This window comes from Balaenoptera borealis, assembly GCF_965194805.1.
Source record: "Balaenoptera borealis genome assembly, chromosome: 9".
In the NCBI taxonomy this organism is placed as follows: domain Eukaryota; kingdom Metazoa; phylum Chordata; class Mammalia; order Artiodactyla; family Balaenopteridae; genus Balaenoptera; species Balaenoptera borealis.
This window is the reverse complement of record NC_138873.1, coordinates 18,496,150-18,524,075: the sequence shown is the minus strand read 5'-3', so window position 1 is coordinate 18,524,075 and position 27,926 is coordinate 18,496,150. Positions and strand designations below refer to the sequence as shown.

Here is a 27,926-nt window from a genome sequence, read left to right as displayed (position 1 = left end):
ATCTTTCACTCCAGTGCATTTGGTGAAGAGGGGGTGTTTGAAATGGATTCACTCTTTCCCCCATTTCAAACTCTTGTTTTACCTAAAAAGTTATTTATTCTGAAGTTTTTATTTGTTTGTTAGACTATAAATTCTGAATAGCCCGAGAAAATCAAACATTTCTCTTCTGACATTGACACCAATTTTTTCCCCAGTAAACTCTCATTATGGTAATCAATAATTAGTCTATTAATATAATTATGTTAATTAATAAATAATGTATTGTGTAAATCAAGCTTGTTATCCTTTTTTTATTATTAAACTCAAGTTCAGTCAAGGTTTATGGAAGTTTAGACAGTGAGCTATTTAATTCTAACTAGGATTAGAGAAGGTTTTACAGATTAAGGGACATTCGATCTGTGTCCTAATAGATGAATAGGAGTTTGTCATACTAACGAATGATGTGAAGGCTCAAAGCAAAAAACAGGGGTCACAAACTGGCCCACAGAGACAATTTGTCTCACAAAATCGTTTCAAAACGTGAGCCAATAATTTTTTTTGTTTTGTTTTGTCAACATACCAAAAGAATTTCTTTATTGCAGGGCATCTTAAAGTCTTAATATGTCAATATGCTTGTCAATCTCCCAGGGATAGGGAAGGGTAGAGTACGTAGCCCTTCCCAAAGTCTTTTGATCATCAAGTCCTTGTTTTGTGAAACATCTTGTAGGACTAGTGTTCCATGGAATCTACTTTGGGAAACACTTATCTAGGCACAGACCCTTGAAAACCTTCATGAACAAGAGACTTCAGTAAAAATTAGGATTTCTAGTATCTGATGGGGAAAAAAGGTAAAAGTTTTGGCAAAAGGGGCCCAGCCCTCCAGCCCTCCCACAGGGCTGGAGCTGCGTAGTTCTGCCTCTTTTTAATAGGGGTCATCATCATCTTCCACCTGGTTGTCTTCTCTTCTTTGTATCACCTGCTTGTGATATAAGGCTTGTGTGAGGCCCCTGCCAAAAGTCTTGGCGACTTCAAAGGTGCACAATACATTTAGAAAAGATTTGAAAATGAGAGAGTGATATGATACGATCTTTGTTTTCATAAAGCAACTCTGGAGATGAAGGGCCCTGTGTGGGCAGGGAGCAGAGGGGACGATTTGAAAGCAGAGAAAACAATTAGGAGGTTATTGCAATAGTTCAGGAGAAAGATGACAAAGTGCAAACCTAATCAGTAACAGCAGGACTGCAGGGGAGGGCACAGAACCAGAGAATTTTTAGAAGCAGAATCAAAAAGACTTGGAAGTGGATTGAAGGCCAGTTGTGAGGGAAAATGTGTCAAAGACAATTCAAATGTTTCTAGCTTTGGGGACTCTGTGTTGCTATCAACTAAGACATGGAACTCGAAAGTAAAAGTTTTGGTGAAAAAATAATTGTGGGTTTTTTGGTGACCTCTTTGGATCAGAGGCTGGATCTTAGTTATCTTTGTGTCCCCATCTTCTAACACATCCCCTGAAAGGGATTCAATAAATAAATGTTGAATTGAACTCAATTAAGCTTATTGATTCTTAGTTGTTTGTGGGAAGGTCATCCAGGTGGAAATGTCCAGAAGTCAATGTGTCATTTTAGAGCTCAAGAGAAAGGTTAAAGCTGGAAATAAATTTGAGTGTTGTCAGCATCTTTACTTTCTTGACTGATTTCCGAGTTGTATTTTATTAAGGCATACTTATTGATAGTCTATCTTGGTTAAAAATTTATGATTTTGTTTATGATTGCCACATGTGCTTAATATATTGTAATAATAAGGAGATATTGATATTTTTCACCATCTCTTCTCCTGTGCCTTTAGCAGTATATATAGACCATGAGGAAATTTTTTTCACCAAAAGATATTTCTGATAGACTCTAAAATGACAACAAATCTAAATTCTTATAGAGTCATCAGACAATGTGAAAGGAATTTAAGTGGTTCAAGTACATATAAATCAACTCTAACTAAAGTTTCAAGTTGAAAATAATTTCAGGAAAAAAAAGAACAATCAGAATGATGTAAGCATTCGTGCTCGGGTTTCGGCACCACCACCACCACCAAAAAAATGATATAAGCAATGTTCTAAACAAACATTGATTGTTCACTCAAAGGTAGTGTCTACATAATATACATTTTTAAAATCAAGTAGTCATTGTTTAAATTGTTGAGTTAGTTTTTAGCTTACATTTGCTATATTCATGGAAAAAAGAAATATGGTATCCACTGTTAAGTATGCCGTGCACATCCTCTTCTGGGTTTATCCTTTGTTTAGAAAGCGTGTAAATAGGTTTTAAAAAAATGGAAAAGGGTACACAGTTTTTTCACAGTTTCCTGTGGTCCTCATCTTCTTTCACAGTTTCCTGTGGTACTTGGTGATTCAGCACTTAAAAGACCTCCCGGGATGCAGATCTCATAACTCTACCATGTTCCCTGCCTGGAGACACAATAGTGTTGTCACCTTGGTGACCACTCCAGAGGAGGTGAGCGCTACCCAGAGTAGAGCACAAAAACACTTAGGATGACAGAGAGAAGCTGGAATTCAAAAAGGAGTGTTCTCTTCTATTTCCTATTTTTTTTTCCCTCCTTTTACATTTCATTGACAAAACTAAAGAACACCAAAAAAGAAGTGGAATATGATTTCCCCATGCACCTGTCACCCAGCTACAAAACCCTTCAACTCAGGGCTCTGCTTCTTTCATCTATTCACCATCTGCTTCTTCCCTTCCGCACAACAATGGGAATATTTCAAGGCAACTATTTGCTATGATATTATTTCATCCATAAATATTTCAGTACACATCTAAAAATGATAAGAGCTCTTTTTTAAACATAATCAAAACGTCGTTATTTTCTTGCCCCCCAAAGAAAGTAATATTCTCTAATGTCATCAAATATCCAGACTGTGTTTGAATTTCTCTTATCATGTGTTTGTTTTTACCATTGGGTTTGTTTGGAAATGGATCCAAACAAGATGCACAGGTCTTGCATTTGTTTGATAGGTTATCTCTTTTAATTGATGAATTCCTCCTCCCTCATTTTTCTACTGGCAATTCATTTGTTAAAGAAACCAGATCATTTATTCCTAAGATTTGCTGACTGCCTTTCTATCACGTCATTTGACATGTTCCTGTAGATTGTAGTTAGATGTAGAAGCATGATTTAATTCAGTTTCAAATTTTTGGTAGAGTGTTTGTAGATGTACATCATACTCAGTTGTCTCTCTTTTAGTGACATTAGTGGCCATAAATAATCAAATCAATGCCTAGATCCATTGTTTCATGAGAGGTTTAGAATATGATGATATTTTACCATTCCTCTGTCATCTGTTAGCTGACAAACTTCTATGGACAGAAATCTTTCTTCATCGACTCTATAGTTATCCTGAAGACAGCTCATACAGGAAATACAAGTAAATGCTTGATTCTTTCCTCTTATTGACAAGTTTTCAGAATAATCTGGTTCCCTAGTATCCACCAAAGTTTAAAAGTGTTGAGTTTTTCAATATCATTTTGTACTCATGGATTTTAATGTTTGTTTCAATAATTTCCTATTAATTTTCAAATTGTCTAACCTTTGACAAGCAGGAGATTCAAGTTTTTGTTTTTGTTTTTGTTTTTTTTTTGACACAACTCCACTAATCTTTTGATTTCTTTACTCTTTGGTATAACAAGATAGATACCTAGTATATTTCCTGCTCTAAACCAAAAGCCAGACATTTCTCCAAGGTACCCTGTCTTTTTTTTTATCAGTATATTACATTTAGAGAACAGAGTTTGGGCATATTCTGATTTTTAGTGCTATAAAGTGTAAGAAATATCAGCTACAGGTGCTGTATTTTGGGCCCTTGAACCTTCCTCACACAATAGGTCACTTACACCTGCCATTCCCTGTGTCTGGAACACTCTTCTCTCCCCTCTTCACATACGTACCCCCCAATCATCTTTCATATTTCAACTCAAACCTCACTATCCAGGCTTTTCCAACTTCTTGACATAATCAATTTCCCCTTCTATATGCTCTCAAAGAGCATTTGTCCTTCAGTATACTGAGCATTCTTGATAGCACTATTTGATGTGAACCTAATTTCCAGGCTAGAGTGTAATAGCCATGAGGGCAGGAACTATATAAATTTTTGTTCATCATGTGTCTTCTTTTTTTTTTTTTAAACATCTTTATTGAAGTATAATTGCCTTACAGTAGTGTGTTAGCTTCTGCTTTATAACAAAGTGAATCAGTTATACATATACAATATGTTCCCATTTCTCTTCCCTCTTGCATCTCCCTCCCTCCCACCCTCCCCATCCCACCCCTCTAGGTGGTCACAAAGCACCGAGCTGATCTCCCTGTGCTATGCGGCTGCTTCCCACTAGCTATCTATTTTACATTTGATAGTGTATATATGTCCATGACACTCTCTTACCCTGTCACATCTCACCCCACCCCCTCCCCATATCCTCAAGTCCATTCTCTAGTAGGTCTGTGTCTTTATTCCCGTCTTGCCACTAGGTTCTTCATGGCCTTTTTTTTTTTTTTTTCCTTAGATTCCGTATATATGTGTTAGCATACTGTATTTGTTTTTCTCTTTCTGACTTACTTCACTCTGTATGACAGACTCTAACTCCATCCACCTCATTACAAATACCTCCATTTCATTTCTTTTTATGGCTGAGTAATATTCTATTGTATATATGTGCCACATCTTCTTTATCCATTCATCTGTCGATGGACATTTAGGTTGCTTCCAGGTCCTGGCTATTGTAAATAGAGCTGCAATGAACATTGTGGTACATGATACTTTTTGACCTATGGTTTTCTCAGGGTATATGCCCAGTAGTGGGATTGCTGGGTCGTATGGTAGTTCTATTTGTAGTTTTTTAAGGAACCTCCATACTGTTCTCCATAGTGGCTGTATCAATTTACATTCCCACCAACAGTGCAAGAGTGTTCCCTTTCCTCCACACCCTCTCCAGCATTTATTGTTTCTAGATTTTTTGATGATGGCCATTCTGACCGGTGTGAGATGATATCTCATTGTCATCATGTGTCTTCTTGAGTGCCAAGCCAATGTCTGATGTAAACTAACACTCTGTAGTGTGTTGATTAGGGTCCCCCCCACCAAATTCATGTCTGCATGGAGTCTCAGATTGACCTTATTTGGAAATAGGGTCTTTACAGTTGTACCTAGTTAAGATGAAGTCATAGGGGGTTAGGGTCAGCGCTAAATCCAATGATTCATGTCCCCATACAAAGAGGAGAGGATGCACAGACACAGGAAATAAGGCCATGGAAGATGTGAAGACAGGGACAGAGATTGCAGTGGTGCAGCTACAGGCCAAGTAAGGCTGAGGATGGCTGGGAAGCACCAGAAGCTGTAAGAGGCAAGGAAGGATTCTTCTCTAGAGACTTCAGAGAGAGAATGGCCCTGCTGACAGCTTGATTTCAGACTACTAGCCTCCAGTACTGTGAAAAAATAAATGTCTGTTGTTCTCATACTTTGTTACAGCATCCCTACGAAACAAATACAATTGATATTATAGTTTAAAACTGCATTAAGAAGTGTGATTGCCTTAAAAATAAGTGTGTCATAGGGTGTAATTAATCTGATTAACACCATCACCACAAATCTGGTATCCCAGGTACAAAGGTAATGCCTCCTGTCCTCCTTTCCCATAAAGAGACCCGCCCATCCCATGAGCTTCACCTGCTCATCATGTCTGAGAGCTCTTAAGGCTTGGTGATGACTGATGGATAAGATCATCACTAAAGTATATACTATTGTATAGCAATTTCCGCTTGGGAAAGATGGGGTGAATGGGAGGGCTGTTTCTGAAGCTACTAGGGAAGCAGAAGAGTAGCAAACAAAAGAGGCAAATGCAAAGAAAACATGGAACTTTAAAACAAAATTATGCAAAACCTTGGTCACTTGGAATTACTATCAGTCTTCCAGTTTGAGAATGGGTGTCATTTTAATGAGACCAAGATATCTTTGGTCACCAATCTTTTCTGTTACGATATATGTCGACACTTTCTACAGCTATACTCACCTAGTTTCTTAGTCAAGAAAATTATATTCCTTCCTTAAATTCTTTCTCTCTTTCATTGCACCACAACTTCTTGCTCATTAAGCATTACACAAAAACATTCCTGCTCCTCATCCATTATTCAAAATACCCTAAACAGTACATCACTTGAATCAATGAAGGGTTTAGTTTATGAGTTCTATCAAGCAAATAAAACCAAAATAAACTCCCCTAAAGTGCTACAAAATATAGGCAAGATACCATTTAACCTAGAAACTATGCATGACAACTATAAAGTTTCATTATGATTTTAAATTAATACCTCACTTAGTAAGTACAAAATAGTGAATTATATACATACTTCTCTTTATTTTAAAGAGATTTCAGACTAAGCGTTTTCTAAGTGAATGGTCACCAAAGATCCCACACCTCTAGGATTCTCCCTACTTGATATCATACTTGGCTTGATTGAGAGATAGTTGCACGTGTTAGAAACACTATTCAATTTGAAATCGTAAGACCTCAATTTGAGCCTTGGCTCTGCTACTTCCAAGCTGTGCAAAATTGGACATGCCACTTAAACATGATTAAAGGAGAGGGGAAAGTTATATAAGAAAGTATTCAGTTGGCACTTAATTAGAACAGGCATGGCATATCATTAGATCTAGAGTTTTTAACGATTAGGAGCAAAGGGCTATGGCATGAAAGAGAACCAGGCTCCAGTTCTGAGCCTGCCACTCACCAGCTCTGGTTGAACCCATTTGGGGGGCTCTGATTAAAAAATTCCGAAGGCCTTAGGCTTTTTTTTTCTTTCAAATTCTGTCAGTGATCCAGACACTTGTGATATTTGCATAAAAGAACATGATACCTCGATAGAAAACTGTCTTATCAAAAATATTTCTATAATATCCATTGTGGAGTTATAATTTTACTAAGGATGACACAATGAAATGAAAAACTGTAAAAAATCACCTATTTTTAGTTTTTGCTTACACATAAAATAATATAAAAATATGCATTAGACTGGCAGGTCTGTCTTTTGGCAGCCAAAGTCACAGCACCAAAAGAGTATAATTATAAAAATCACTCAAAAACTATTTTGTCATGTAGTGTGGCAGGTAACTAATGGTTGCTTTAATGTGAGAATTATTTTAGGACCCAGTTATGCAAATGTAGACATTTGCTCAAGAGACGGTTAAGCCTCTAAGAGGTAATGGCTAATATCCCCTGAGAATATTCTTTATTCTCAACAAAGGAGGTGTAAGTTTTTTCTTGAGTACTCTAGAACTATGTACTGCTTTATTTTTAAAAGTATTAATAAAATTCAGAAAGAAATATGTACTTAATTTTTTAATTCCAATACACAAAAGTATAAATTAAAATATGAATATCCCACATTGTCTACTCTCTTTTGATTTTGTCCTTCATGTATCCTTTACGTGTGTGTGTGTATGGGTGTATGGGTATATGTTTATGTATAGGGAAACAGACATGGAGGGAAAGAAACCTTCTTCAAACTTTATTGCCAATGCTATCAAATCCTAAAATGGAGATTTTATAACTGCTAAAGATCTTTATAGATCTTTATAGATGTGGGAATCTTCTGAATTAGGATTTTTTCACCCTCATCTCACATAGGGTCTAACCGAACCAACTGTCTTATGATGAAATCTTTAAGTTGTTCAAATTGGAATCATGGATATTTATAGCCCAGTGTTGTCGAATTGTATATTTCACAGTTCTAGCAGCTAAAGCCGAAAAAGGGCATCAATAGACAAACCTTGAAATTTTTTCAGAGTTCAGTTTAAATATTTACCTCAAATAGATAAGGTAAGCTTCCAAACGTTGCCAGTTTTTAAGAATCTTCTCATCTAATAAATGGCAAGAAGCCTGATGGGTGTGTTGACCTCCTCAGGGAGATGAAGGGATGTCTCCTCTCCGGAGAGAGGGTTGCTCTCTGAGAAGAGATGCTCGTGCATTTTGGTACATTGTTTTCAGTCCTAATTGAAACTAGAAAATGCAGGCAAGCGTGATAATGAAAATAACAAGATCAGGGGAGTGTAAAAATCAGCTGACTTTTTCCCCACACATAATCCATAAAAACAAACGAGCTTGAGTTTGGGGTGTGATTTCTGGGTTACATGCGGGAAGTGATGTCTTACAGCAGAAACCATGAAACCAACAAGGGAATATCCTTCGCCTCCCTGGCATCCAAGTCATGAGGCAAGAATGCTGCTTGAGACTAAGCCCAGCAAAACTGACCCAATAGCAAAAACGCAGGAGTGGGGTTGAGAGTGATGATCTATTCAAATTAGACCTAGTCGTGCATGTTCAATGAGTCTATATCTGAGAATCTAGCACGATGCCTACTTTACAGAAGCATTCAATGAATGGTCATTGGTGCAGTTGCTGTTATTAATGCTTTGCTTTAACTCTAAATGAAGGGCATCATTGTGCCATTTCCATCACGGAGAGCAGTGCTTCTTTGTTAATGGCTGCAAAAATCATTGGCAGTTGAGCAAATCTTTTCCTTGCCATCGGAAATGTTAAAAGTGACCTCTAAAGACAGGAGCATATAGATTTGTATCTCTGTGCACTAGATTGTAAATCCCTTAAGGAATTTTTATGTCTCTAGTCTCAGTGACTAACATAATGCAAAACATATAATATGACCTCAATAATGTTGCCATATAGGGTAGTGGTTAAAGAGCACAAACTCTGGAACCAGTCGGTTTGGGTAAGTATTCTGGTTCTCCCACTTATTAGCTGTGTAATCTTGGGCAAATTACTTAACTTCTCTGTGCTTTCAGTATCATGACCTGTAAAGTGAGGATGATAATAGTTCCCAGGGTTACCATGAGAATTTTAAATAAATTACATGTATAAATTTCTCAGAATAGTGCCTATCACCTTGGGATGCTATATATTTGCTGTTGTTATGGTTACAATGATGGTAATAATTATGATGCATCCCCCCTCAGGACTAACCTTAGAAATACCTTACAGCATAAGATCATACTCTCTGCCACATCTCTTGGTGCCTACTGTTCCTCTAAGAAACTTGGATGGTTTCCCTTTTTATATCCAATAATAGATTGTGATGACACTTACTAAATAGAATACCTTACCTGATTGCAGTTTAAAAAAAAACAAAACAAAACAAACTGATGCCAAAGAAGCTGCCAAGTGCCTCTGCTACACTTTCAACACGCAAAATCAAGTCTTTTCTTGCTGTTTTGTAAGCATCATTTGAAAATGGTCAGAACAGTGGCACGTGTGCTATATTTAAGAAAATAACAACATTTTCTAAATCACTGGGTAAATTATATTTACTAGTGGCACTAATAGGGTTTTTTGGTATCAAATTAGAGTATTCAGGAGTAAATAAGGCACAATAAACCTATTCTCTCTAAAAATCAATAAATAATGCTTTTAATTCGCTTGATGACTGGATTTGGCAGGAGAATAATTGTGTCATGAAACTGACACGCCAAAAAAAAAATGATTATGTCAATAAAAACAAGTAAGAATAAGCCAATAACTGAGCTGCAGAAAGAAAAAAATATGCCAGGAAGTAGTTTCTGCCATGAGATGAGAAGCCAAGTTTCTGCCAATGGCCTCAGTGTGAACAGGAGCAATCGTCTCTTGCAAATTGCCATCATTGCAGCTGAATGATATTATCTCCACCTGTGCAACAATTCTTTCCACCAACGGTTTCCATAAGCAGTGTGAAAACTGCATCTAACATCTCCTTAGTAAACAGTGCTAGCGGATGAGATCACACTTATATCAAACGGAATGTGTGCTAAATTCATTTACCATGAGACCAGGATCATCGACTCACGTTTGGATTCTAACCTGGCCTGATGTTGTCATTCTAAAATGATGAAGGAACAGCAGCTCTCTCCTCTGAAAGGTGATAATTGTTGCTAATTTCAGTTAACAAATTTCAGAGAAAGCATCCCTTTTTTTCCTTTTTTGTTTCCTGGAATCTATAATGAGAGCATCGCAGGTCATCGGAGAAGAGTAGGAAGAGGCCCCGCCCTGGCAGCGCAGAAGGAGGCTGGGCGGTGGAGCCAGGGAGACCTGTTCAGATAGTGAGCTTTGCCTTCCGCACACTGAGTTACAGGAGAAAATTCACCTCCCTCTCCCAGCCTCAATTTCCTCAACAGCAAAAAGTGAATAATAAAATCTCTCAGGGTTCTTAGCACAATTTAACAAAATATATAAGCATCTAGCACACAGTATAAACACAATGAATAATAGGTACTATTATTACAATTATCTTGCAAAATGACTCTTGGCCTTTGACATGTAACAGAGACTCCTCTGTATAAAAGGATTGAAGTCAAGCGGGAGTAGCCCTTGGAAGATGAAATCGTCTGGAGTCTAGAGATGAGCGGGGCACCATGACCTTTACAGGGAGGAGTGATACCTCGACTGCAGTCTCTCGACTGGGAACGAGACTGTCAAAAGCAGCGCAGTCATAAGGGCCCCAAAGTCCCTCCTTACGTTCTCCTCTCTTCATTACAATCTTCTGTCACCCCTATTACTCAAAATATTGCAAGAGGAAATGATTACACCAACGTTGTGGCTGTGGAGTCTTCCGGGGAGGCTTACGAACGGGCTCTTCCTACTGCAAACTTCCTGACAGCTCTCCAACCACCACCATTATGCTTGCAAACCCTGTGTGTGATTCCTTTAAACACAGAGAATGTTATGAGCCTAGAGCAAGCGTGTGCCTCCAATGGGAGTGCCTAGGCTTATTCATAGACTTGGATGCAAGGAGAAGAAGGACGTTTCTCATCTCCTTTCCAGATTGTTATTGTTACAGTAGCTGTGCCCACCCTCTGACACTGAGGCATAGAATTAATAATTCACAAACAACTTGAGAGAAAAAAACCTTTATCTCACATGCCTCTCAAGTTCAAAAACTAAAAGAGAAATGTAGGGGTATGCAGTTAGAAGCAAAGAACTCTAATTGAAACATGAGCCACACTCACAACGCATTCTTCAGATGAAGAAGTGCAATATGGGCTCAGTTCTCTGCCCATCCCTTCAGCCCCAGTAATACCCAGGAGGACAGAGTTTAGCACTGCCTCGGGCAGAGAGGAAAAGGCAAGAGAAAGGACTGTTTTTCTCTCTTTTACTTTCTCTCTTGGTTAATCTCCAAGGGAACGTTAGCTTCCAGTGGCAGACAGTGAATGAGGCTGCAGAGAGGTTTTATTTCACCTGTTTAAATTAGGTTGAATAAAACTCCTACCAGAAAACCTCCTGGCAATGGATCTACAGCTAAGAGATTGGCAGATCTATCTCCATTCACAGTCAAGCACCTACCCTCCTTTCCCATCCCTCCCCTCTCCTAATGAATGCCCAGGAAATACGTGGGGAAAGGGCAGGGAGATGCCACACAGTTGCCTCAACTTTATTTGTTTCAATCCACTCTATGCAAAAACAAACTCATCAAGAAACGTGCACTGAACACATCTATAATGTGCTAGGTCTCACCGCTTCATTCACGCATTTCCTGACAACACAGATCCTCATCACCAGGAGATACAGTTGGTATCCAATAATTTAGCATGTTGCAATCTTGGCTATGTGCTTCAGTGTAGTAGTTGAGAGCATAGGGTCTGAGCACAGGCAACAAAAGGAAAAATAGATGAATTGGACTTCACCAAAATTAAAAATGTTTGTGCATCAAAGGACATTACCAACACAGTGAAAGGTACCCTTCAGAATGAGGAAAAATATTTGCAAACTATGTATCTGATAAAGGATTAATATCCAGGATCTATAAAGAACTCTTACAACTCAATAACAACGAAACAACCCTCTTTAAAAATGGGCAAAAGACTTGAATAGACACTTCTCCAAAGAAGATTTACAAATGGCCAATAAGCACATGAAAATATCCTCAACATCACTAATCATTAGAGAAATGCAAATCAAAGCCATAATCAGATACCAATAGGATGGCTATTAGGAAAAAAACGTTGGCAAGAATTTGGATAAACTGGAGCCCTTGTGCATTGCTGGCAGAAATGTAAAATAGAGTAGCCACAATGGAAAACAGTATGGAGGTTCAAAAAATTACACATAGAATTACCATAGATTCCACTTCTAGTATACACCCCAAAGAACTGAAAGCAGGAACTCAAAACAAATATTTGAACATTCATGTTCACAGCAGCGTAATTCACAAGAGCCAAAGGATGGAAGCAACCCAAGGATCCATTAATGGTTGAATGGATTAAAAAATGTGGTACATACATACAATGGAATGTTATTCAGCCTCAAAAAGGAAGGATATTCTGACACATGCTACCACATGGATGAAACTTGAAGATATTTTGCTAAATGAAATAATCTAGACACAAAAGAATGTGTATGATTCCACTCACATGAGGTACCTAGAACAGCCACACTCATGGAGACAGGAGAAAAGAACAGTGATGACCAGAGTCTGGGAGAGGGAGGAATGGGGAGTTATGATTTAACGGGCACGGAGTTTCAGTTTAGGAACATGAAAAAGTTTTGGAGACGAATGGTGGTGATGGTTGTACAAAATGTGGACACACTAAATGCCATTGAACTGTACACTTTTAAATGGTTAAAAAGTAAATTTTACGACATGCATATTTTACAATAAAAATAGAAAAATTAAGAAAAAAAAAGCATAAGGACTGGAGTCAAAGTGCCATGACTGACATCCTAGCTACCCCACACTAGCTGTGGGGCAAATAATTTAGCCTGTCTGTGACTCCATTTTCTCTTCTGTAAAATGGGATAATCAGAGTGCCTAAGTCATAAGGTTATGGTGAAGTCTGTGGGAGATGATAAAAAAGAAAATCCTGGCACATAATGAGTGCACAAAACATGTTAGCCATTGTTATTGTTTCTTTGGTATATATGCTAAAAACTCCTTGATGCCATGGACAAATATTTCTTCCTTTTCTGCATCCCCCATAGAGCATGTTATATATACTATTAAATACTTATTGACTGATTTATGTATTTATACACAAAGATGAACCTATTGACTCACTATCAGTGGTTGTTTTTCCAACACAGAATATAAATTAATATTGATCCATTCATATTCTTGAATAAGCCTCTTTAAATCAAAGATATTCATTTACAGACAGCTGGCTAAAGCTGGGGTATTATCTTGAAAAGGACATAATTCACATGTTCCAAGGCCAAGGGAATCATGAGGTCTTCCCCTCGCTATTATGTTATTCTAACCAACCTATAGAACCAGCCACAGAGTACAAAACCACGTAATTGTTTGGGACACCACCATCTAAAGAAAGATTCAAAGTAGGTTAAATAGATGGTAAAATCCCTGAGCCCCAGAAGCTGGTACCTTCTTAAATCTTTCCACATCACTGACAAGAGATTGAGGTGTGAAGGACATTCAGACCACTATTAATAAACTCTGGCCCAGGTGAGGTTTAAGACCCCTATTAAATTTTTTTCTCATTATAACAGTTTAATTAATTAGATTGATTTCTCTTTTTTTTGTCATAACATTGATATACAGTATTATGCATGTCATAGGAATACAGAACCATTTTCAGGGATAACTGAAGACCCCTATTAAATTTAAAGGTAAGTGTATCTGAGGATGCTGTTGGTCTCAAGTTGACAGCAGGAACAGGGCATTTGCTAATTCTCTCCATTTCAAACAAAACTATTTTAAAATAAAAGCTTCTTCTCCCCCACCCCAAAATGCTATAATAAAATAGTAACATCCATTCTCAGAAATAACAGGTGATTTCTGAAATGTACACCATTTTCACAAGCATTTCCTAAGGTGGGTTTTTCAAAACGTTGGCTGATGCTGGTTTCTAAAATGATCTTCTATCGGACTGATAAATTCATTTAACGGTTTATTTCTCCAACAGTTTGAGTGACTATTTCCCCTAGATATCTTTTGCAGAGCCCACACCCTAAAGCTTCATAATTCCATTAAATCAGTGCACAGCTGGGCAATTCTTTCTTTGCTCACATTATAGTGATCCCTGGGGAATTTATGTAAATCTGTGCTAATTCATTTTCAAGTCTGTACTCTGAAAAGGAGGATGCATCCTCATTAAGTAAACGATTATATCTACAAGCAAGCTAAAAGCAACATGTTGGAGAGCTAAACTAAACTTTCCATCAGGAAAACAAAACCATTTGCTTTCATGTATAGGCTTTACCTAAATGCCACCAAAATTATGACAAAAGATTTGTATGTAGTCCAAATAGATACCAAGGAAAGTGTAGCTGAGCAACTGTTGCAGGGCACAGCCTCCTTTCTGGTACCACCACTTAATTTCACTTTGGGCGATGCTATGGGAATGGGTTCAGCCTTAGAATTCACGGGCCCTCAGGAAAGACTCATACAAGGGTAAAAAGAAATGAACTTCCCTAGTCCTTCAAAGGGCACCGAAGTCAACCACAAGAAACCCTGATAAGACCAGAGAGTCTGAAAATTAAAGGACAGATATTGTGGGCTGGAAAGAGAACAGGCCTTATTTACAGTTAGACTTACCTGCATTCCAATCTTTTATTAGCTGAGTAAATCACCTAGACTTCAGGGTCTCAGTTTCCTCCTCTGTACGTCAGGGATAATAATTCTTTACAGTGTTATAAATTTTTAATGAGGTAAACTATGTAAAGCACTTAACCCAATACCTAGAACATGACTGATGCCCAAATGCCCTCACCTGGACCAAAAGATAAGGTCTGAAAAGATCTAGGCTAGAGAAATGAGGAATTCCTCCACTTAAATGTTTTGGATCCTCAAATAACTATGGTGCCTTCCCATCTTAGTAGATCTGCCCACCTTTCCTACTGCTGGGAAAGTAAGGCTAAGGGATCCATGGGAACATTGACTGAATATTACCACATCCCTCTCTTCTTAAGCCATTCCAACATTTACTCTTTTGAGCGTAGACCTTCTCATATCTGAAAACTCCAGACTCTGCTATCTCCATCACTGGCCAATTTCTCACATCCCTAACTAACAATATCCCTCATTGCTTTCTTATATATCAACCACAGTCTCTCAGCCTCATGTGTCTTTTGTCTCAACTGCTGCTGCATTAACCAGCTCTGCATGAGTTTGGAATGATTTGATTCAGGCAGAACCTGGCAATGCCTTACTTTAAGGCCATGCCACATGCCTCTCATCAACTCAGGACTTTCTTGTTGACACTGAGGTGTGAGAGGTCTTGCTTAGTACCCACAGATGCAGTCTGGAGTTTCCGGGAAGTCCCGTCCCAGCAGAGCAAACCTTTAACCAACGGCTGACAAGAAAAATAGATAAATACTTCCCCTTTCTCCTCAACTATCTATAGTCCTGAGATGCCCTTTCATAGGACAGTCCAACGACAGGAAGCAGCCTAAATTAGTGCTACTAGTTCAGCAACACACCTTCCAATTAGCTTTCTCTCCTTCCCTACCTTGGTTCCTTTATACTCACTCTTGCCTCCCTTCAGAAAAACAGTAGCATAAATTCTTATATCAGGCTCTGCTTTCTGGGATACTCAGGCTAAAACACCTGCCCCTGCTGAGGCAACATGACCTGTACCTGTACCAGGTAACTCTCCCCATTTTGCAGGGGAAGATTGAACAGTGATGAACATCTAACACAAAGGTTGCCAATCTACTGCCTAAGCCAGTAAGCAAGACTCTAGACCTCGTCTGAAAAGATGAGCTAAACAAATTGAATTCCTCTCTAGGGAACTGGGAAATACAAAATAATAGGTGAAGCTAATTAGCAGACTGTGTCATAAAGAGAGAAGGTAGCCGGGCAGCCATGAGGGCCTAATCGATCCATTCAGCAGGGGAGGGAGGAGGAATTGTATTCATTTATTTGTCATTGTAACCCAGTACCTGGTATAGTGCCTACCACATAGTAGGAGCTTAATATACTTTTTTGCTAAATGACAAACAAAACTTTTCTCCCACTTTTATCCTTGAGTTTAACTCCTATGCACCCAATCCTTCCCTGCAGTCAGAGACAAGAATCATCTAGCATTTCCTCAACCGCCTCGACACTAGTATCTTCCGCTCCATGTAGCAAACAATAAACCACACCTTAAACCTTGCCATATCTCTTAACTGCTTCCCCTTCAGATGCCTCTTGAAATGCCTCTCCCTGACCGTCACATGTTCTATTCTGTCATCTCACCAGTCCCCTCACTTCTGGCATGCTCTTTTCCCTCACTGTTCTTCCTTCATCACGGTCCTTCTTTCCTTTTCCGGCCTTCCTTATTTCATGCCTCTCCACCCAGTCAGCAGCCCGTGGTTAATTATTATAATAAATACTTCTATTCCTGCGTTTAACTAATCCTTTTATAGTACACATAAAGGCACAAATGTGCCAGTTCCAACATTAACAGACCACACTGTCTGTTTTCCCCATTCCTGTTCCTGACCTAACAAGCACAGTTAGAAAATATCACATCTAACTTCAGCTGGACCTTCCACACAAATGAAATTATAACTTTTTTTCTTGCATCCCATGATCTTGTTCATACCACTTTAATAATTTCTCCTTCTGTAGCCCATACCTGGTAAGTGGCAAGACCTCAATTCTTTTTCATGATTCTCTACGCGTTCATAAATGGAGAGTTGTTTCAAGTTCCTTCCCAATGGACTCAGGGACACCCTGCAAATCAGAGGATGTAGCTAGATGCTAGGCATCCACCTAACTCCATCCAGTAGTATATTCAAGCCTCAGCTAAGACCCCAGCCAAGACTCCTGGTTGAGTAATTCAGTGACCTTCCCCATTCACTGTGTTACAAACTTTTTATACATGTTTAACCTTAAAAATAACTCCACAAGGCTCTCATTATCACAGTTTCCATATGAGGAAACTAAGGTCCAAAGAAGGTTGAGTAAATTTCCATAAGTCACAAAGTTAAAAAGTGGCAGAGTTAGTATGAAACCCAAGCTTTCTTATCCCAAATGATGCTCTTTCAAGACTACTATAAAGACACTTAGCATTCTTTCATGTGTTTGTTGGCAATCTGTATATCTTCTTTGGAGAAATGTCTATTTAGGTTTTCTGCCCATTTTTGGATTGGGTTGTTTGTCTTTTTGTTATTGAGCTGCATGAGCTGCTTGTAAATTTTAGAGATTAACCTGGAGGTTCCTTAAAAAACTAAAAATAGAACTACCATACGACCCAGCAATCCCACTACTGGGCATATACCCTGAGAAAACCATAATACAAAAAGAGTCATGTACCAAAATGTTCATTGCAGCTCTATTTACAATAGCCAGGACATGGAAGCAACCTAAGTGTCCATCATCGGATGAATGGATAAAGAAGATGTGGCACATATATACAATGGAATATTACTCAGCCATAAAAAGAAACGAAATTGAGTTATTTGTAGTGAGGTGGATGGAGTTTGAGTCTGTCATACAGAGTGAAGTAAGTCAGAAAGAGAAAAACAAATACTGTATGCTAACACATATATATGGAATCTAAGGGAAAAAAAAAAAAGGTCATGAAGAACCTAGTGGCAAGACGGGAATAAAGACACAGACCTACTAGAGAATGGACTTGAGAATATGGGAAGGGGGAAGGGTAAGCTGTGACAAAGTGAGAGTGGCATGGACATATATACACTACCAAATGTAAAACAGATAGCTAGTGGGAAGCAACCGCATAGCAGAGGGAGATCAGCTCTGTGTTTTGTGACCACCTAGAGGGGTGGGATAGGGAGGGTGGGAGGGAGGGAGATGCAAGAGGGAAGAGATATGGGAACATATGTATATGTATAACTGATTTACTTTGTTATAAAGCAGAAACTAACACACCATTGTAAAGCAATTATACTGCAATAAAGATGTTAAAAATAATTAATTAATTAATTTTTTAAAAAGATACTTAGCAACTTGTTTTTATTCTCAATGACATCAAAATAATATTAAGCCTTCAGGATTATATCCTTGGATAACCGACAGTATCATTATTATTGTTACTAACATGTTGCTTCCTTCTTTCTCCTTCAACTCCTTCTTAGGTACTACCAATACTTATGAATTCTCTCAGAGAATAGCTTTCCTTTCCAGCTCCTAGCCATCAATTTAATTCAGCCCTTTGCCATTATCTTTGATTAATTGAAAAAAAAAGGGGGCTTCTAATTTGTATTCTCTGATCTCGGTATCTTCTTAATTCATATTATTCATAATTGCTATCTTTCGCCAACAGTTTTCATCACATCATTTTCTCTTCTACCAGAAAAGTTAATAACTTTTCCTTTTTTGATAAATGTAACATTAAGTGACTCCCCTCCTCCATCAATCCGTCAACATTAAACTCAGTTTCATCTTTTATGCTATTTTTCACTAGAATTTCACCCTCAAGGCTTATCTTTAAAACACAATGTATGGACTTCCAATTCGAAGAACACTACTTTGTCTTATTTGTTCAACAACTCTATACTCCTAAAACTATCGAAATGACCAAAGAAAAAAGTTTTAAGGGTAAAATATGTATCAGTGTTAGAAAATATTGAGTTTTCCCGTAAAAGTTGGAAAATTTGACAATTTTTATAAACTATGGTGCAGGCCAGACCAGATAAAGGGAAACAATGACCACAATTCAAAGCAACCAACAGAAGGTTGGAAAAAGTAGTATGTCCAGATAATTTGGATAAGACACAAAGGCTAAAATATATCTGGTTATTGGATAGACTACAGCCCACAATCTTGAAAATATTCTTCTGGATCCAGAAGAAAGTAAGGAAAAACCTCAGGTATATACTACCAGAGAGAGACAGCACCATGAGTTGAAGCTGGAGCGGAGAAGAGTAAGAAAAAATAAAATCTGGGGTTACTATGAGGGAAATGCTGGTACTGAGATACTAAGCCTGACCCAGGGTTGGGTGAAAAGAATCTAAAAGTCCAACATTAGAATGAGACCCTTGATGCTGAACAAAATGGATGGACCTAGGTCAGTAGCAACCAGGGAATCCAGGCAAACCAAACTCAATCGTCCTTAGAGGGAAGTATTTCGATTATAACACCAAGGATTTCCATAGATTATGAAGTCATCATAAAACCTGAGTAAACCCACAAGGAGAGTGTTTACCACAGCAATGAATAAGCAGAAAAAATATACAACATATTTAAAACCACCCCCATAACTTCAAATTGTAGAATTACCATCTATAAATGGGACGAAGTAAGAGAGTAGCATTGACATGTATACTCTACCAAATGTAAAATGGATGGCTAGTGCGAAGCTGCTGCATAGCACGGGGAGATCAGCTCAGTGCTTTGTGCCACCTAGAGGGGTGGGATAGGGAGGGTGGGACGGAGACGCAAGAGGGAGGGGATATGGGGATATATGTATACATATAGCTGATTCACTTTGTTGTACAGCAGAAACTAACACAACATTGTGAAGCAATTATACTCCAATAAAGATATTTAAAAAATAATAAAATATGAAATAATTCTAAATAAAATATTGAAAGAAATAAATAATAAATTCAAAAAAGGAAACAGCCTAGATGAAATTATTTTTAAAAGATCAAGCTACTGTTAAAAATACAGTTTGTAGAATGAAAACATAATCATTGAAATTATAAAGTTTCACTATAAGTAAACTAACAACTTAGATAAAGCTGAAGACAGAATTAGGAAATTAAAAGATTACCCTAAAGGAAGTATATAGAATGAAGCAGACAGAGAAAAGGAAATGCAATATATGAAATTAAAAGATAAATAGACTTGAAGAACTGAATGAGAAGGTCTCATAAAGTAGTAATAGAAAGAATGGAGGAGAGGGAATATTCAAAGACATAACGTTTGAGAATTTTTCAGAACTGATGGAAGATTCTGAAAGATATATGAAAGATATCCATACCTACATATATTGCAGTAAAAGTTCAGAACACCACAGCTTAAGAGATCTAAAAAATAGTCATTTCTTCTGCAAAGAAATGATAACTATCTAAAGGCAGGCTTTCAATAGCCACAATAAAAGCCAGTAGCAATAGAATTATGTCTTCAAGAAATTATTTCAAGAAAATAACTCTCAACCTACTATTTTGTATCCATCAAAATTTCTTCAGGATTGAGAGTGAATTAAATATATTTCAAGCATTTTTAGATGAACAAAATCTGAGAGTAGAACAGTATACTTTCACAAGAAATTTCTGAAAGATATACTTCCGAAAAAAAAAAAAAATCCCAGAAAGAAGATCTAAGAAGAAAGGTGAGCAGAAATTGGTAAACATATAGATATATCTATATAAACTGTGTCTTATAAAATAATAAATAAAATGTCTAATTTGGGAAGTTAAATGATAGAACTTAAAGAGTAATAGCATGGAAGTCAGAAAAGATGATTGGAATAATTGTTCCAGAACCCTTGTATTGTTCAAAAAGGGGAGGGTATAAATGGTTGATTAAATTTAGTCGTTGTTAAGTTAGTGGACACCCCCTTGAAATGTCAAAATTATAAAAGAAAATAAGTTAGAATATATCATTTCTAATCAGTAAAGTAAGATAATTGGATAATAAAACAAGCAAATTTGAAAGAAAGAGAGAAAGAAAAAAGGAAAGAGAAAGAAAAAAAAGAAAGAGGGAGAGGGAGGGAGGGAGGAAGAAGCGTAGAAAAAAACAAACAAAGTATAAATGAAGATCATAGAAATAAGTAAATATATATCACTAATCACAATATTTATGTATTGATATATAGACCAAACTTGCCAGTTAAAGACAGAAATTTTAAGGCTAAACATAAAATTCTACATTAGACACACCTAAAATATAAAGAGAAAATGGTTGAAAGATATGTCCAACAAATAATAGCCCAAAGAAAGCTGGGGAGAGCCATATTAATAATATAAAAAGAGTCTTTAAGATAAAAAAACATTATTAGGAAGAACAAGTGATACTACCTAAAGTTTCAAATTACCAGTAAGATTTAACAACTAGGTATGTAATATGGCTCTATCTCAAATTACACAATGCAAAACATTCAAGAACTCCAGAGAAAAATTGATAATCATCATGATAATATAAGAATGAAACACACCTTTTTCAATTATTGATAGTTCAAGCAGAAAAAAGTCTATAAAAATATGAATATTTTGGACTACTAAGCTTGATTTAATGAAGATAGATAGATAGATAGATAGATTTCTTCTCAAGCACACATGATACATTTATCAAAATTGAATACATTAATCCATAAAGCAAGACTTCTTATATACAATGTGTATGTGTGTGAATATATATATGTTCTACATTATATAGAGAGAATATAAATAGTCTATGTGGTGTGTGTTTTTGTGTACTTGTATATATATTGCATTCTCTAGCCACAAAGCAGTTAAATCAGAAATCATTATTTAAAGAGATGAATTTTTAGTATCTTCTCATGAAAAATTTCTAACACATGCAAGAGTAAATGAAGTAGTATATGTTGAATGCTCATGTATCCTTCATCTAGCTTCAATGATTATACAACTCGGAGTCAATCTTTTATCATCTACACATCCACTCCCATCTGAATTTTTCTGAAGCAAATTCATCCATAAATATTTGTAACTCTGTAAAGGAAGGACTTTTTTCTTTAACAGAATGATAATACCATTATATATATTTTAAAATATATAAAATTCCTCAAATATCCAGTCAGTGTTCATATTTCCTTGATTATCTTATACGTTTTCTTAGTTTGTTCAAGTCAGGATCCAAATAAGGATCATACATTGCATTCGATAGATAAATCTGTTAAGTCTCAAGTGGGTATATTATTAAGACCCCATATGATTGAAATTCTAAAACCACACTTCCAAATAACTCATAGATCACAGAAGAAATGATAATGGAACATTGAAAACACTTGTAACTGAACAAAGAGCAAAATACCAACATAGTGTTACTTTGAAATGCAATGAAAGCAGTAATTTGAGGAAAACTTTACACTTTAGTGCTTATATTAGAACAAATTGTGGAAATTAATGATTTAAACATCCAGCTTAAGAAGTTGGGTAGGGGGTAGAATGATAGACTATAAACAAAGAAAACAGAAGGAAGAAATTTAAAGAAAGAATGGACGACTGAAATAGGAAACTAAAATATAACACGGGATCAATGTGATGGAATACATAGCCCCAAGTCTTTGACACTCATCCCATTGATAGGAGGGGTCTATTTCCCCTCCCCTTAAATCTTTGTTCTGCAACGACTCTGACCAAGAGTATGGCAGAAGGGATGCTTTGCCAGCTCTAGGTCTAGCCTTTAAGAGGACATGCAATTTCCACTTCCCATAGAACATTCTTAGCATTCCAGGCTGCAATGTAAGAAGTATAAATACTCCATTGAAGAGGCCATGTGGAGCAGCCCTGTGATACATGGATAGAGGGAGAAACCTGGCTGAGCTCAGCCCTCTAGCTCTCCTTGCCAAGGCATCAGGATGTGAGTGAAGCTATCTTGGACTCTCCAGACCAGACCAAGAACCAATAATACCACCAGGTAAACCCAGTCAATACCATATGACGCAAGAGAATGAGCCAGGAAAACTATCCCTGAATTCCTGACCCACAAAATCATGAGATAATAAAATGGTGGTTGTTATAAGCCAATAAATTTTCAAGGTTGTTACACAGCAAAAGATAATGAGAGTAATAATGCCAAAAGTTGGTTCTTTGAAAAGACTAATAAAATTTGTCTCTAATCTCTAGTGATATTTGCCAAGGGAAAAAAAGACATAAAACATTTTTTTTAATTAAGAAAAAAAAGGGCTTGGATTCTAACTAGACTTATTGTGGTGATCATTTGGCAATATATACAAATATTGAATCATTATGTTGTACACAAGAAACTAATATAATGTTATATGTCAATTATACCTCAACTGAAAAATAAAAGGACTACATATCAGATTATATATCGAAGAGGCAACTCTGGATTAAAGCCATCAGGCAGGATGGGGACAATCTGATGTGGTAGAACAAACAGTTGTTTGAGGTTTGGATTCTTCCACTAATTAACTTTGAGAAAGTTATTTAAATCTATCAGACCTCAGTTTGATAAAAATGAACTAACTAAAGCTCCTTCTATAGTTATAATTCTTTGACATTGTGATTTTTCATATGTTTAGTTTTTGCTATTTATAGGGGCTGTACTTAAGAAATAGTGAATTCAGGGCAAGGAACAAAGTAGAGTTCAGAAGGTAACCCATACTACTTGTTCTCTTTGCTTAAACTGGGGAAAATAATTTGGAGACTAACCTGCCTTTTTTTTTTTTTTTTAACAAAATTTCACTATGTGCATTCAAGATCTTTTTGTGTCAGTAAAGTCAATAAACATCTGTTGAATTAAATTCACACAAACACTCAAAAAGGTTATTTCCCAGAATAAAAGAAATATCACGTTAGCTAGTTTGATAGACATAGCCTACAATGAAAGAACTAGTTTTTATCCTTATATATTCTATACAAACACTGTATACTAAATTCTGGTTTTATAAAGATTTTTCAAGACTTTGAGAGTCCTACAAATGGCTCATGCTACAAATATGATGTGGAGCTCAATTGCATTTAAGTGCTTATCGAAAACATGGCCACAATTTCTACTTTGCTCTACATTTTCAGCAGTAACTTAAAAGTTTTGTAAGACTTAATAATTTATTTGTGTCTTCCTGTTGGTTTTTAACATGGAATTTAGTTAATTAAGTTTTGTAGCATGTTAAATTTCTGCTGATATTTTGGAATGATTTTGAACCATATGGATGGAGGGGGTGGAAGGGTCACAGTTCTATCAAAATGTTCTAGCTTGTTACCCAAGAGAAAATAAAAAGCTCTATCATGTTTTCACCTTAGTTTCTGGTGAGGACGTTTATTAGTTTAAATGCCTATTTAAATTTCAAAATATTTATATCTCAATTTTAAAATTTAGTGTACAAAAAAAAAAAGAGCTAGACCAATTGACATAATGAACAGGTTATAGGCTGCAATGGAAAGATTAGGCCATTCTAAAAAAGATATCACCAGGATTTTTGAAATTTCATTTTAAATTAGCAAAGCCATTTCCCATATTCAGTTGTTTTCTAATGAGGATAAATATTTGCATGGTAAAATTAAGAAACATTTATGATTTAATGTATACAGTATAAACATAAGAAGCATCATACTCACAAATAGATACAGATTACTCTTACTCTGAACATATAAAGACATCTTTAAGTAGATATAGCTATATAATATTGACATATTTATGTAAGGGTTCTTTACATTCTTACTAAAATTAAGATTAGGACATCAATCTTGACCTTTACCCATTACTATTTCAAAAAATAAAATGAAAAAACCCTAGCCACATGCTTTTTTATTTCAAAGGGTCTTCTTTATGAGCTAGCTAGTTTATCTACTACAAGGCATTAATAATTTCTTTCTTTCCAAGTTATTTTTAGGGTGCTTTAGCTTTATTAAGCTGTCTACCAAATGCTAAAACATTAAATAATGAGTTTTCTCTTCTATGCCTACCCCATAGATAGGAGATTTCTTGCTTCAAACCTCAGTGCACACATGTAAACACAATTACTCAAAACAAGGCAACAAGTGAGAAGCAGGATTAAAATAAGAACTCAGACATTCTAACTCACAATCCAGCATTCAACCCCCTAGAACTTGCTGTTTTCCTTTGTCCTCTTTGCTGTGAACCAAGATACTTGTTCTTTAGCAGGGTGTTTCTGCTGCAAATCCAGTTGCTACTGCATTATGCAATGAAGTCAGAAGCCTGAGCTTGTGACATCAATATAGGTTGCTATGGTAACTCTTTCCATAAGTATTACAGGTTCATTGTAGGCTCAAAAAAGAGGACTTCAGCAGAGTAGCAAAATAGCTAGCATTATTCAGCCTAAATTACAACAGTAATTGGTGCAAAAAATGTCTTATACTAGCTATAGTAAATGCAGATTTTTATATTTATGTTTTACGTTGTTATTGAAAGTCATTTTCTATTTTTTTTAAAGAAATGAAAATTCTTCAACAGAAGTACCATTGCCACTGACCTTCTGATATAACAGATCCACATGATCCAGGCAGAAGAGAGTCACACTGTAATATAGCTAATTATTCCCCACATTGTGTCATTCCAGAAGTCAAGTAATGTTATACATTATCTGTTATGAATACATTCATAATAGCATGATTCCAATCCAGTTTTCTCATTACAGGCATTATAAAAAGGTCCCACAGAGCTGTTTGTATGAAAGCAATTTTAGATGACAAGTTTTCCCAATGAGCGTGCCTATTTTTACCTGAACAATAGAAAAGATCACCTTTTTATTGCACATGTTCATCCTTATTTCCCTGAATATTTTTGCTAATGCCTCAGTTTTAATGGTTAAATCCATCTCCCTGTGTAGGAGACATTTGGAAATATTCTTTATCCATTACATTCTTTTAACCTGAATTTGAAGCTTGTGGCTGACAATTACAAAGCCTGAATTCCTTTCTTCCACAGCTCCTTTTTTTTTTTTTTTTTAATCACCTACCATCATCAACATGAGGATGTTAGTTCAATTCTGCAGCCATGCTCAGGCTAGGCACTAGGGTCACAATTTGTCGGGTGTTAGGTATAAGAAGCATAAGACATACATGTCACACATGTAATAGCAGCAACAACACTATTTACTGAGTACCTGCCATATGCCAGACACTATGGTAAGCACTTTACATCCATTATCTCATTTAATCCTCACAACAATACAGGGAGAGAGGGAAGTACTTTTATCCCCATTTTCTGCATTGGAGAACTGAAGCTCAGAGGGGTAAAGTCACTTGCCTGAAGTCGCAGAGGTAGCTAGGGAACAATAGCTGGCATTTGAACTTAGATCTGACTCCAGATATTTATCTTTTGACAGAAATTAAGGAAAATTTCTTGTTACTGTGTTAAAATTTAAAATTGCATCACAATCCTATTGATAAAGAATTCCTTCACATACACTTCACTGAAGCATAAAGGCAATGATAGTCTTCAGGTTGACTTCATAAACACTTTTGATGACTGATTTTCCTGTTTTTGTAACACTCAGCAGTTCAGAAAGTGTTTGTATGAAGATATTTTTATTCCCTTAGGTTATAAATGAAAATATCTCTCAAAAATATTGGTCTATAACTTTTCTTAGACAGTTGCATTGATATTCTCATATACTCCAAGCTACTGGACTATCTTCAGCTCAGATAAATATATTAATAATGTGTATAGTGTGGAGCAGTTTACAAATCATACTAAACATTCACCCATTCAGCACATTTTCATTGAGCCACTATTATGAGTCAGGCACTGTGCAAAATGTTAGATATGAAACTACAATAAAAAACTGAAATGGTCTCCAAATTAAGGAAGCATATAGTCTAAAATGGGAGTCATTGATCAAATAACAACATAATAAATGTAAAACTGGAACTGTGTCCAGACAGTAGAAAATAAGAAAGGCTGAAAATAAACAATCTAAGCAATTCAACCCTGAATGATACAAAGAGAACAGAAGAAACACAAAGAAGCAGAAGGAAGAAAATAATAAAAAGAAAAGGAAAACCTAAGGAAATGTAATGCAACATATGATGGGAACATCAACACAGCCAACTTCGTTCTTTGAAAAGACAAATAAAATTGACAAACCTCTGGCAAGGGTGATCAAGAAAACAGAGGCAAGGCAAAAGTAAACACCTTTTGAAATGACAAAGGGAACACAATTAGAGATACAACAGAGATTAAAAAGGAGATAAGATGCTGAACTTTATGTTAATACATTTGAAAGCATAGATAAAAGGAACAAACAAAATTGATCAAGAAGAAACAGAAACTTAAATAGGCCTAGACACACCAAAGAAATTGAATTAGAAATATAAAAACTTCCCAGATCAAAAGCATGGATGGTGTCACAGGTAATTATACCAAAATTTAAGAATGGATAATTCCAGTCTTACAAACTCTTCTAAATAATTTTTAAAAGCAGGAACTATCCAAATAAATTATTTTAGGAGTCTAGTATAATTTGATTAAAGCAAAAAGCTAAACAAGAACAGTATGAGAAAAGAAAAATAAAGAACAATATCTCCCATGAACATAAATACAAAAATCCTAAATAAAGTATAAAATCCAGCAAGTGTAATAAAATGCTATATCCCTCTTTTCTTCCAAATGCAACCATTAATCAGCATTTTTGAATCTATTATTCTCCACTTCTTATTTCACATCTTAGTAATAATATTGAACTGTGGCATTTCCAAGGACATACCTTACATTTCTCACCTCTGTGCCTTTCCTGATAATACGTCCTCTACCTTGACCTCCATTCCTCATTTAAGTAGATAACTCTTACTTAGTCTTGAAAAAATCACCTCATCCCTGTCTCCTTCTGGCCAGAACTTTTTCTTATGATTTACCATATAGTACAAAGTATTTTAATGGGTGTCTTTCCCACAAAGAACCATATGGTTACAGATTATGTCTTTTTCATCTTCTAACCCTTGGCTATTAATATGTGCCTGGAATGGCACTAAATCTTCTAAATCAACTTCATGTAGTTTGCATTTCGATCACATAGTCAGTCTGATGAACTAATAGAATGACCTTCATTTAGATCTTCAATATCACCTATATTTACCTCCAGTACCTCAAAATGTAACCTTATTTGGAAGTAGGGTCTTTACAGAGGTAATCAAGTTAAAACAAGGTCATTAGGATGGGCCCTAATTCAATGTAACTGTTGTCCTTTTACCAAGAGGAAATTTGGATAGAGAGACATTTGCAGAGGGAAGACTATATGAAGGAAGAATGCTATGTGAAGATAAAGGCAGAGATTAGGGTGATACATCTACAAGGCAAGGAATGTCAAAAATTGTCACAAATCACCAGAACCT

General features: G+C 36.3%; 1 long non-coding RNA gene across 3 annotated transcripts in view; it reads right to left on the bottom strand.

Annotated features, from left to right (window-relative positions):
* LOC309634947 overlaps positions 1–27,926 on the bottom strand; it is a 429,791-nt gene that overhangs the window by 316,541 nt on the left and 85,324 nt on the right. The window lies entirely within an intron of this gene.